Source organism: Chiloscyllium punctatum, chromosome 44 (genome assembly GCF_047496795.1).
Source record: "Chiloscyllium punctatum isolate Juve2018m chromosome 44, sChiPun1.3, whole genome shotgun sequence".
NCBI classification, from domain to species: Eukaryota; Metazoa; Chordata; class Chondrichthyes; order Orectolobiformes; family Hemiscylliidae; genus Chiloscyllium; species Chiloscyllium punctatum.
The window spans coordinates 51,173,794-51,186,849 of NC_092782.1; positions in this window are offsets into that span (position 1 = coordinate 51,173,794).

Genomic DNA, 13,056 nt, shown 5'->3' on the forward strand with positions numbered 1-13,056 from the left:
ATAACAGGGAGATCAGAGTGCACACAATATCCCAATAGTGGCCCAACCAATGTCCTGTACAGCTGCAACATGACCTCCTAACTGCTGTACTCAATATCTGACCAATAAAGGAAAGCATAGCAAACACCTTCTTCATTATCCTATCTACTTGTGACTCCACTTTCAAGGGTCTAAGAACCTACACTCCAAGGTCTCTTTGTTCAGCAACACTCCCCAGGACCTTACTGTTAAGTGCATAAGTCCTGCTCTGATTTGCCTTTCAAAAGTGCAGCATCTCGCATTTATCTAAATTAAACTCCATCTGCCATTCCTCAGTCCATTGGCGCATCTGATCAAAATTCACTTGAGGTAATCTTCTTCTCTGTCTACTACACCTCTAATTTTGGTGTCATCTGCAAACTTACTAACTGCACCTCTTATGTTCACATCCAAATCATTTATATAAATGACGACAAGCAGTGGAGATAGCACCGATCATTGTGGCACACCACTGATCACCGGCATCCAGTCTGAAAAACAAACCTTCACCATCACCCTCTGTCTTCTCCCCTTGAGCCAGTTCTGCCTCCAAATTGCTAGCTCTCCTTCAAGCTTGTGATAACATTGGTTCCAATGGAAGTGCTTCAGAAAAACATCTTAGACCAACGCAAAGTTTACACTGGAGAATCACTACTCCAAAACAGACACAAGCGCAAAGCCATATTAATGGGTAGGCCAAGTCTATAGTCTATGATTAATTGGTCCACCATTGTCATTATAGTCAAAGCAGACAAGCCTGGTGAGAGGTGCAATGCAGCTCAACATGTGCCTAGACCTTTTGCAGTCTTTAACAGTGTTTCACAAGGCATGTGGCACCAGAGGATATCAGAAGCACCAAGTGAAACACCATGGTATGACATCATGAGAAGCCAAAAGCAGAGGCCAGGCAGGTAGAGCATTCTAAACAATTAAGAGAACCAAACAAACAGTGTCATCACAAGATCCAGAAAAAGTCTAGCCAAACTCTACCCTCTATATACTGAGGATGACTGATGTACATAGTGAGCTGGCACAGTGAACATGGAAGAATGTATTGGCACAGTGGGAACAAATATTTGCCACCATACAGACTATATGCCCACAGATGAAGGGTTAGGATAGCCCTAATACAGAACAGGGTACTAGTATAGGAACAATATTTTTCCACTTTGCACACTGGAATGTATATACCCACAGATTGTTCAAAAAATTGTTCAACCAACAACTGCCAAACCCAACATGTACAATGACTCAGAGGTTCCTTCCCTGGCATCCACTATACTCAAGCATCAGTGGAGCAACAGACCCTGATCATCCTTGATGTTTTACCTTATAGACACCATGGGTTCAACAATCAGAGATATGTCATCTTTTAGGGTCCTGTTCTCTGTCATCATCTCTGGCACCATCAAGACAATGAAAAGGGCCACAAACCACAAGGAACACCAACAGAAACCTTATGTCTATGCTAGGAGAATACCATCAAACTCTGCACTGTGGACCATCAGCCTATGTCCTTTGTAATACAGTTGGAACTGAACACATATACCAGTCCTGAATGTGTACACTTCATTTTCCTACAAAGCCAGCTTGGAATTGGCAACCAGCAGACAAGTGCAACAAGACATCCCAGTCATCACTTACCAATACTCCCAGGAGTACATGATACATGACTGAAAAAAACAGGGAAAGGTGAAAGATACCTAACACCAGCCTATGGGTAATGAAATACTCAACATTGGACAGAAATTTTGAATAATCAATACACCTGGGATTCAGCAAAATTGCAGTTAAAAAACCTCCCTTTAAACCTAAGGAAAACCCATTTCCTTTCCTGCAGCAGTTGCTGTGAGCTGTGACTTTTGAAGTGACAAATCAGAGACATTTTCCAAATGAATCAGTCATTCTGTGCTTCTCATAGAACGGTGGAAATTTCCAGAAAAAGCCATGGAAGCAAAGACAGTTAAAGAATGTGTGTATGTGTCTGTCTGTGTGTGTCTGTGTGTGTATGTGTCTATGTGTGTCTGTGTGTACCTGTGTGTGTGTCTGCATGTGTCTGTGTGTGTCTGTGTGTATGTGTGTGTGTGTGTGTGTGTGTCTGCGTGTGTCTGTGTGTGTAAACTTTGTCTGAGAGTCAGGTAATGTCCTACCCATTGGGTCGTAACACACAATATTCATCAGATCTTCTCTACATAGCTCCAACTGAACATCATCTGTTAATAGTTTCATCTTCAAATAAAGAATGCCTATTGTTGTTTCACCAGTGACAAAATAGCTCTGTTTACATCTCGGAGAAGGATGTCACAGCCTCCAACAGTTAGACATGCCTCAACGATGTCTGTTCCTCTCCACATCTGGCCTTTTGTCCGCCCTCAGTTTTCTTCGCTCCGATATTGGCAATGTGCCGTTAGCTGCTCAGGTCAAAACTCTCGCAATTCCATCTTAAAACCTTTCTGCCTCCACCTCTGTCTCTCGTCCTTTAAGACACTTTTCAAAACCTTCCTCCTTAGCCAAACCTTCAATCCCTTGGCTTAATATCTCTTCTGAAATCTTTTCTTTTGAAACCTGTTTAAAATATTTTACAATAAATATGAAAGTTGCTGTTATCAACCTCCAGTACAGTCTTTGAGTGAGGTGCGGGAGCCCTGCTCCAATCTTACTCCATCCTAAGCACATCATCAGTCATTTCAAAATCATCTCATCAAAAAACTCAGAGAATAAGTAGGCCATTTGGCCCATTGAACCTACTTTACCCCAGCAGCTCTCTTTAATGTCACTTCACTGCCCTTTTTTCATTTCTCTTACTATCCTTTATTTCCCAAGTAAATATCTATCACTCTTTAAATACCTCGATTGATTCAACACCACAGTGAATGCTCAGGGGCAGTACGTTTCACTATCTTCCAATCTTTCACATGAAGAAATTGTTAACTGTTTTGGGCTGTAGGCTGTACAATACAAATCATTAGAACACTTACATTTGCCAAACTTGTTTAATTGAGTAGAAATATCCATTTACTTATTGCCGAAATCAAGATATTGACATTACAGGACACGGCAGTATTGTTGAGCAGATTACCAAGCAACACCAGTCAAACAGATCAGTGTCTGTGGTATTAGTTACAATAACACAATACTAATGTCATAACACTCTCAGGGTGTGCCTTCCACCTGATACAACCAGCAACGTTATACCTGAATTGGCCAAATTCCATTTCCAGAGGTCCAAGCAAGTTTATTTGGTATCACATATGCAAAGGCATACAAAAGGCTGTGAAATAAATTGCTGCCGTGTTGATTAACTGCTTCAAAAGAAGAACTGGGACAATTGTGAGGTAGAGAGACCATCTGCTACCCTGTGGAGGCAGTAGCTCCTATAATTGAACAGAGATCATGTATGGAAGACCAAGGTTACAAACAAATGAGAGTCTGTAGCAGAAAAGGGAGACATTTGGCTCAATAGGTCACTGCTTCTGCTTACCCTCCACACAAACCTCCTTTTAACCCAAATCCATCTTCAGACCCTTCTATTTTTTCTCTTTTGTCTAGTTTCTCCTTAATTGGATGGAAGTTGTTGCTTCGCTATTCCCCATGGTAAAGAGTTCTGTACCCTGATCACTCTCTGGATAAAGACATTTCTTTCAACTCCCAGATGGATTACTAATGATTATTTTATCTTTCCCACTTATATTTATACAAGGGTGAATATTGGGCTCAATCTTTTTTTTTACGTTAAGCCTGAGTATTATCAAGGTTTCTGGAAGGTTTGTTGTTGAGGGATTCAATATGTTCTTTAATCCAATACATTTCATTGATTACCCACTGCACCCCCATAACACCTCTCACATCCATCCCATCATGCTATGCACGACCCCTGGAACAATATGCCACATTGTGTATATCCTAGAATTCACCAGCATCCCTTGCACCCATGGGAAGAGTCCATTGTTGTTAGTCTGGAGAGGCCCTGCCTGTTTCCTCGCATTTGCCCCTGATATGGCATAGAGGGGGAAATCAGAGCCTCACATTGTGTACAGAGTCCAGGAGCTCCTGATGGACTAGGGATGGTGCCAACACAGGACCTCTTCCTCCCCCTTGGAACAAAAGTTCAGGCCTCAACCCCAGACCATGCCAAGCTGGTCCGAGGGTGCCACCCAGGTTAAGGCAGTCTCAGCCAACTAGAGGAGTATACGGCAATACAGGAAGAAGATCAATGACCTTCTCCACTCCATCAAGGTAAGTGCCACCATCTTCTCTCCAATACAGCACCTACCTCTGCTACCATCTCCACCTCCTACCAAGACTCATACTCTACCATTCTCATTGTTATTAGAAAATCCTCCTCAGTAACTGTCAATCGCCCCAACACCCGACAGCACTAACCCTCATGTTTAAATTAGATTACTTACAATGTGGAAACAGGCCCTTCGGCCCAACAAGTCCATACCTACCCGCCGAAGTGTAACCCACCCAGACCCATTCCCTTACATTTACCCCTTCACCTATCACTACGTGCAATTTAGCACGGCCAATTCACCTAACCTGCACATTTTTGGATTGTGGGAGGAAATCAGAGCACCCGGAGGAAACCCACGCAGACACGGGGAGAATGTGCAAACTCCACACAGAGAGTTGCCTGAGGCAGGAATTGAACCTGGGTCTCTGGCGCTGTGAGGCAGCAGTGCTAACCACTGTGCCACTGTGCCGCCCATTGTCCTCTGCGCTGCCTACTCACTCCCTTCAGGACACCTTCCCAGCTGCCTTGCCCAAGTTCTACTCCCATAATATCTGCCTGTGTCTTATTCCATGAGAAAGATTGTTCACAATAGGGCAGAAAGAATCAAGGCTTCAGAAATCTGAAGCACAAAGGGACTTGGAGTTCTAGTTCAGGATTCTCTCAAGGTTACTCTGCAGGTTTAGTTGACAGTTAGGAAGGCATATGAAATATTAGCATTCATTTCGTAGGGCTAGAATATAACAGCAGGGAAGTACTGCTGAGGCAGTATAAGACTCTGGTCAGACCACGTTTGGAATATTGTGAGCAGTTTTGGGCCCGTATCTAAGGAAGGATATGCTGGCCTTGGAGGGGGGTCCAGAGGACCTTTACAAGAATGATTCCAGGAATGAAGGGCTTGTCAAATGGGAAACTATTGAGGACTATGAGTCTGAACTCTTGGTAGTGTAGATGAGCAGAGAGATCTCGGTGTCCAGGTACATAGATCCTTAAAAGTTGCCACCCAGGTTGATAGGGTTGTTAAGAAGGCATACAGTGTGTTAGCTTTTATTGGTAGAGGGATTGTGTTTCGGAACCATGATGCCATGCTGCAACTGTGCAAAACTCTGGTGTGGCCACACTTGGAGTATTGTGTACAATTTTGGTCACCGCATTATAGCAAGGATGTGGAAGCTTTGGAAAGGCTCAGAGGAGATTTTCTAGGATGCTGCCTGTATGAAGGGAAGGTCTTATGATGAAAGGCTGAGAGACTTGAGGCTGTTTTAATTAGAAAGAAGAAGGTAATTGAGACATATGAGCCGTGAGGTTTTGCTCCAGCTCTACAAGTCCCTGGTGAGTCCACATTTGGATTATTGTGTCCAGTTCTGGTCACCCTACTATACGAAAGATATGGAGGCATTAGAGAGGGTGCAAAAAAGGTTTACCAGAATGCTTCCTGGACTGGAGGGCTTGCCTTATGAAGAGAGGTTGACTAAGCTCGGACTTTCTCTCTGAAAAGAAGGAGGAAGAGATGTGACCTGATCGAGGTATACAAGATAATGAAAGGAATGGATAGAGTCAGTAGCTGGAGACTTTTCCCCAGGACAGGATTGACTGGCACAAGGGGTCATAATTTTAAGGTATTAGGAGAAAGGTATGGAGGGACATCAGAGGAACATTTTTTATGCAGAGAGTTGTGAATGCATGGAATGAATTTCCAGCGGTGGTGGTGGAAGCAGAATCATTAGGGACAATTAAGCGACTACTGGACATGGATAGCAGTGAGTTGAGGGGTGCATAGTTAAGTTATTTTATTTTACATTAGGATTAATCCTCGAAACAACATCGTGGGCCACTTTTCTATATTCTATGTTCTATAGTCAGAGGGTTAGATTGGACAGTGAAAGCTTTTTCCTCGGATGGTGATGGCTAGCACGAGGGGACGTAGCTTTAAATTGAGGGGTGATAGATATAGGACAGAGGTCAGAGGTCGTTTCTTTGCTCCGAGTGTAGTAAGGGCTTGGAACACTCTGCCTGCAACAGTAGTAGACTTGCCCACTTAAAGGGCATTTAAATGGTCATTGGATAGGCATATGGATGAGAATGGAATAGTGTAGGATAGATGGACTTTAGATAGGTTTCACAGGTCGGCGCAACATCGAGGGCCGAAGGGCCTGTACTGTGCTGTTATCTCTGATGTTCTATGTTCTATGCACTCAATGAGTTTCGAAGGATTGGGAACGATCTGACTGAAACTTAAAGAATACTTAGAAGCCTAGATAGCGTGGACATGGAGAAGAGGTTTCCACTAGTCAGAAAATCTTGGACCCAAGGGCACAGCCTCAGAGTGAGAGAAGGAGCCTTTAAACTGAGATGAGGAAGAATTTCTTCAGCTAGAGCGTGGTGAATCGGTGGAGCTCATTGCCACAGAAGGCTGTGGAAGTCAAGTCATTGCGTGTATTTAAGACAGAGATCAATACATTTTTGATTGGTAAGGGGTTAAAACTTACAGGAAGAAGGGAGGAGAATGCAGTTGAGGAACATATCAGCCATGATCAAATGGTGGAACAGACTCAATGGGCTGAATAGCCGAATACTGCGCTGATAGTTTATGGTCTAAGATGGATAGTAAACCTGGTTCTGGTGAAGGCTCGCTACACCTGAAACATTAACCCGATCAGGCCTCCACAGAGATTGCCAGATCTGCTGAGTTTCTCCAGCAATTTCTGTTTATTGTAATCATTTGTGGGTCATGGGCATTGCTGGCTAGGACAGCATTTATTTCCAGTCCCTAGCTGCCTTCTTGAACCACTGCAGTCCACCCGCTGACCCACACTGCCATTAGGGAAGGAATTCTCGGAATTTGACCCAACAATTCGCACCAAATTTTTCAATAATTTCTGATAGATTTCTCTCTCTGATTTCTGATATTATTAGTGGTACATCACTAGAGGTGCACATTCCATGTTACACTATGTCAGGCCTGAAAGGGGACATAATGTAATTCCCCAGTAACCAGTTGTTATGAGATAAGTTCTGTGGAGTAGAATTTTCAAGGGAAGGTCCTACCTAGGGTTAAGATAAGAAAGTAAAGTTGACAAAAAGTTGATTAAGCTGACTTCATCACTATGGTAACAATGTAATTGCTCACTCACCCGTCAAAACGGTGAAGAGAGAGTTGGCGAATTAATAGGATGTTTTTGACATTTTGAAAATGACAATAAATTTTCCGCAAGTGGAGCAAAATGCAGGAAATGATAGTATCAAGAAAGTTGCTTCAGTTATATCTAGGAACGTACAATGAAGTTTGAAAGAATGGCCAGAAGCCAGTCAGAACCATAGATCTTAACTTTTTATGATTCAATAACTCAGTGTGTGTCATGAATCATATTCTGGACATATACACTTGTCAATGACAAGGTGGATGCTAATGGTTAGGGAAGGATATTGATTCCTTTGTTTACCTTGTTTTTCTTTTTTAAAGAAGCTTTCTTGTCCATATCCTTCCCAACTGGCTGAGATCTGGATCTCACTTTGAAGTAAATGCCAAACCATTCCACCCGATGCCTTGCAATCCTTTAGAAATATAATCTCAGGAATATACCATCTGGTCCAAATCAATAACAATGTCCAGAATCTTACCTTTTTTTGGCTAATTCCAAGTTGGAAAAGATTTCTCAAAGGGATTTCTGTGAGGCCTAGTTTGTATTCTTACTTTATCTTAGCAAACTCATCATCTTGACCACCTCCCCTGCCACTATGGTGGCCGATACATCTGATCTGACCCCATCATGCCCCAACAACTCACCAATCACCAGATATCTGTTGAAAAACTGGTGTCACTTGTGGGCACTCCCATCTTTAAAAGGTCACTGTGCACTGGACAACATTGGCATCCTGAAAATGCCCTGCTCGCTGACAGAAGGATTGTGAAGGTGGTGGACAGGGGCAAGATGGTACTGTGATTCTCCATCAGGGACCTGGAGTTCCTGGTCAAGGGGATAGTGCAAAGGAGGTGCGTCCTTTTGACAGAGGAAGCTAAGGGAGGCTACAGCTTTGGACACTGCCCTCCTGGTCCCAGGTCACCACCTTCTGTCATTGTCAGCTCCATGATCTGGACAGGTATCAAACTGTGCCAGAAGGAGGTCAATGACCTTCTCTATAGTGTCAGAATAAGTGTTATATTCTTCTCTCTTCTTCTCTACACCCATTGCATCAGTTACTTCATCCACCTTTCCACCAAGGCTCATTCTTTGCCAGTCTCACTATTACCTGTAACATCTCCATCCACAACATTTAAACATCACAACCTCCCTCAACACTGACCCTGCACACCCTCAACACTACCTCCTCAGTGCCTTGGAACACCTCACCAAATCTCAACCACCATAACTAAGAGCTTTGTTGCCATTTTCAACTCAATCAATCCCTCCCCTTCTCTCATTCCAGAAGAGAGCCTAGAATAGGGTGGAGCGAGCCCATCTGGGTAAATGGGTGCTAACCATTAGGCTCCTTATCCCATAAAGGAAAGAATCCTGGCCTTCACAGGAGAAGACCAGGTTTGCTTCTGCAGAGATGGGAGATGTCCATGTCCTGTCAACTGAGTAAGTACCACCCCTCTTTCCACTGCAACACTGTCAGTCCCATTCATGTATAGTGCTTGTTATCACCTGCTATAGCACCTTCTCCCTCCTGTGACTTGCAGATGCCACCAGTATCTTTCCCATCCCAGTGGGGATGGTCCAGGCTTTCCCAGAAGCTACCTCCTCAATCTCTGAGGACCAGAGTACCGAGGCCGAAGAGGAAACATCAACAAAGCCTTTGACCACCCCAAGTTACCACAGCACCTGGCAACACAGGTTTGTTCTTCCAGAGCATCCAGGCAGTACATTAGAAAGATACTAGGATGGTTGTGAGGGGTTGGCAAATGCCAGCTGCCAATGTCCATGGACAAGGGGTGCATGCAGCTGGTACCCATGGATCATGGCCTGGTTGTATACAACATGGAGGACATTCCGTGTAAATAGTGAGCTGCATCTGTCAGCTCAAAGTCAAAAAGTGTGGTGCTGGAAAAGCACGGCTGGTCAGGCAGCATCTGAGAAGCAGGAGAATCGACATTTTAAGCATAAGCTCTTCATCTCCATGCTCAAAACATAGACTCTCCTGCTCCTCGGATGCTGCACGACCAGCTGTGCTTTTCCAGCACCACACTTTATGACTCTGACCTCCAATATCTGAGTCCTCACTTTCCCTCGAATCTGCCGGCTGCCTACTCTGGTTCCCATGGTGCATTTCTCAACATCTAGTTTTGTTTGATGTGCTTTGTAAAAGAGGAAGTTCAGTATTAATGAGGCAAATTGCGCTGTCAACAAGATATTTAACAAGCACCAATCCCCTTCACTTGGCGACTCGCTGCAGCCTTGTGTGAAACTCACTCCTCAGTAAAAGCGTAAGAGGGATGATGTGAGATGCCCCTAATATCAAGATGGCCGCAGCACTATTCGACTGATTCAGCCACACATTTCGCCATCAGCCACTTCACCAGGAGTACCTCCCCTGATAGGATTCCACCCATCGTCTTTGTAGGTTTCAGCTCCTTCTTCAAATCAGGCATTTTTTCTAACAACATGATGCACTTAACATCAGATAGATTATGACAGAAATCTTGAAAAGCTTTACAAAGCAGGGAGGAGTTTGGAACGTATGAGATGGTGGCTCACATTAAAATGTATCTGTCTTCGAATCTGTATAGTGTGGAAGCTGTTTGACCCATTGAGTGTACACTGACCCTGCAAACAGCATCCCTGCAACCCTGAAATTCCCATGGCTAATCCATGCATCTTTGGACTATGGGAGGAAACCGGAGCAAACCCACATAGACGTGCAAATTCCACCCAGTCAGTCACCTGAGAGTGGAATTGAACCCAGGTCTCTAGGCACCATGAGGCTAAACACTGAGCCACAGTGCTGTCACTTGTTTGTCATAGTTATAGAGTCATAGAGTTTTACGGCACGGAAACAGACGCTTTGATCTAGCCAGTCTCAGCCAAGCCTGATCCCAAACTAAACTAATCCCACCTGCCTGCACCTGGCACATATCCCTTCAAACCTTTCCTATTCATGTATCCATCCAAATGTCTTTTAAGTGTTGTAATTGTACCTGCAGCCGCCACTTCCTCAAGAGGTTCATTCCATACGTGAACCAACTACTTTGTAAAAAAATAGCCTCATGTCTTTTTTAAATCTCTCATCTTAAAAATGTGCCCACTAGTCTTGAAATTCCCCTTCTTTGGGAAAAAATAACTATCATCGACTCTATCTGTACCTTTCATTATTTTATAAACTTCTATCAGGTCACCTCTCAACCTCCTACGCTCCAGTGATAAAAGGAGTGAGCATCAAAGTATTGCATTGTATTAGGTCTCAGAGAAAGCTTGTCTACTGGTAAACAATACTTGGATTTTTGACCTCCAGGTTTTCCCTCTCTGTCACAATATTCTGAACATTTTCTGATATTATTATCAGGAAATTATTCCTGATTTTTTCTTTCAACATCAAAATTTGTGATCTTGCATGCTTGCCCTCCTCCTTACTGTGTGCAAATTAAAGCTTAAAATTTTGTCTGCCATGTCTTTTTTCATGAGGGGTTTGCAATTTGTACACTGTCAGTCCTAGTTCTGTTGGAGGTGATCATTTTTGGCATTCCCATCAAACACTGATTTTTTTTGCTGAGTTCAGATGTCTTCCTCACTGCTGGCTTTCTCTTCATTCAGTAGGGGGCCAATTAGCTTCATCCTGATAGTATCTAGTTCAACCAGCACGCTCTTCTTAAAGGGAGTTCTAAACTAATGCAGCAGGGGGATGGGAACCTGAACTGTAGTTCCAGTATACAGGAGGTTGAGGGTACTGAGATCAGGGATAGGATTACAAGGTCGAGAGAGGGCACCAGAAATCAGGATGTTGGTTTGAAATGTGTGTACTTTGATGCCAGGAGCATCCGGAATAAGGTGGGTGAACTTGCAGCATGGGTTGGTACCTGGGATTTCGATGTTGTGGCCATTTCAGAGACATGACTAAAGGAGGGACACGAATGGTTATTGCAGATTCTGGGATTTAGATGTTTGGATTTGGTACTGGGGAATGAACTCGGCCAGTGGTTAGATTTGGAGGTAGGTGAGCACTTTGGCGATAGTAAACATAATTTGGTGTTGTTTACAATAATAAAGGAGGGGTAGGTATATACCACAGGGAAGGAGGTATAACTGGGGGAAAGGCAATTATAATGCGATTAGGTAAGATTTAGGATTCATAGGATGGGGAAGGAAACTGCAGGGGAGAAATGTGGAGCTCATTCAAGAAACAGCTACTGCGGGTCCTTGATAAGTATATTCCTATTAAGCAGGGAGATAGCTGTGAAGAGATGGAGTCATAGTTTACTAAAGATATTGAAGCTCTTGTCAAGAGGAAGAAGAAGGCTTATGTGAGGATGAGGCATGAAGGCTCAGTTGGGAGCTTGAGAGTTATAAAATAACAGGAAAAGATCTAAAGAGGGAGCTAAGAAGAGCCAGAAAGGGACATGAGAAGTTGATGACAGATAGGATTAAGAAAAACCCTAAGGCCTTCTATAGGTATATCAGGAATAAAAGAATGACGAGTGTAAGATTAGGGCCAATCAAAGATAGGAGTGGAAAGTTGTGTGTGGAATCTGAGGACATAGGGGAAGCACCTCATGAATACTTTTCACCAGTATTCACGAAGGAAAAGGGCAATGTTAGTGAGAATATGGAGATACAGGCTACAAGATTAGATGGGATTGAGGTTGACAAAGAGATCTGAAAATAGATAAGATCCCTGGGCCGGATGGGATTTATTCTTGGATTCTCTGAGATGCCAAGGAGAAGATTGCAGAGCCTTTTGCTTTGATCTTTATGTCATCATTGTAGGCAGGAGTACTGCCAGAACACTGAAGGATAGCAAATGTTGTTCCCTTGTTTAAGAAGTGGAGTCTGGACAACCCTGGTAATTATAGGCCTGTGAGCCTCACTTCGGTTGTGGGTAAGGTGTTGGAAAAGGTTATAAGAGATAGGATTTATAATCATCTGGAAAGGAATAATTTGATTAGGCATAGTCAACATGGTTTTGTGAAGGGTAGGTCATGCCTCACTAGCCTTATTGAGTTTTTCAAGAAGGTGACAAAACAGGTGAATGAAGGTAAAGCGATCAATGTGGTATATATGGACTTCAGTAAGGCATTTGATAAGGTTCCACACAGTAGGGCTATTGCACAAGATACTGAGTTTCAGGTTTGGATCAGAAATTGGCTAGCTGAAAGAAAACAGATAGTGGTGGTTGGTGGGAAATGTTCATCCTGGAGCTCAGTCACCAGTGGTGTGCCGCAAGGATCTGTTTTGGGGCCACTTCTATAAATGACCTAGATGAAGGCCCAGAAGGGTCGGTTTGTAAATTTGCGGATGACACTCAGGGACGCAGAGTTGTGAATAATGCCGAAGGATGTTCAGGGTTCCGAGGGACATGGATAAGATGCAGAGTTGGGCTGAGAAGTGGCAAATGGAGTTCAATGCGGAAAAGTGTAAGACAGTCCACTTCAGAAGAAGTAACAGGAATGCAGAGAGCTGGGCTAATGGTAAAATTCTTGGCTATGGAGATGAACAGGGCAATCTCGGTGTGCTGGTGCATAAATTCCTGAAAGTTGCCACTCAGGTTGATAGGGTTGTTAAGAAGGCATATAGTGTGTTGGCATTTATTAGTAAGGGTATTGAGTTTCAGAGCCATGAGGTCATGCTTCAGCTGTACAAGACACTGGT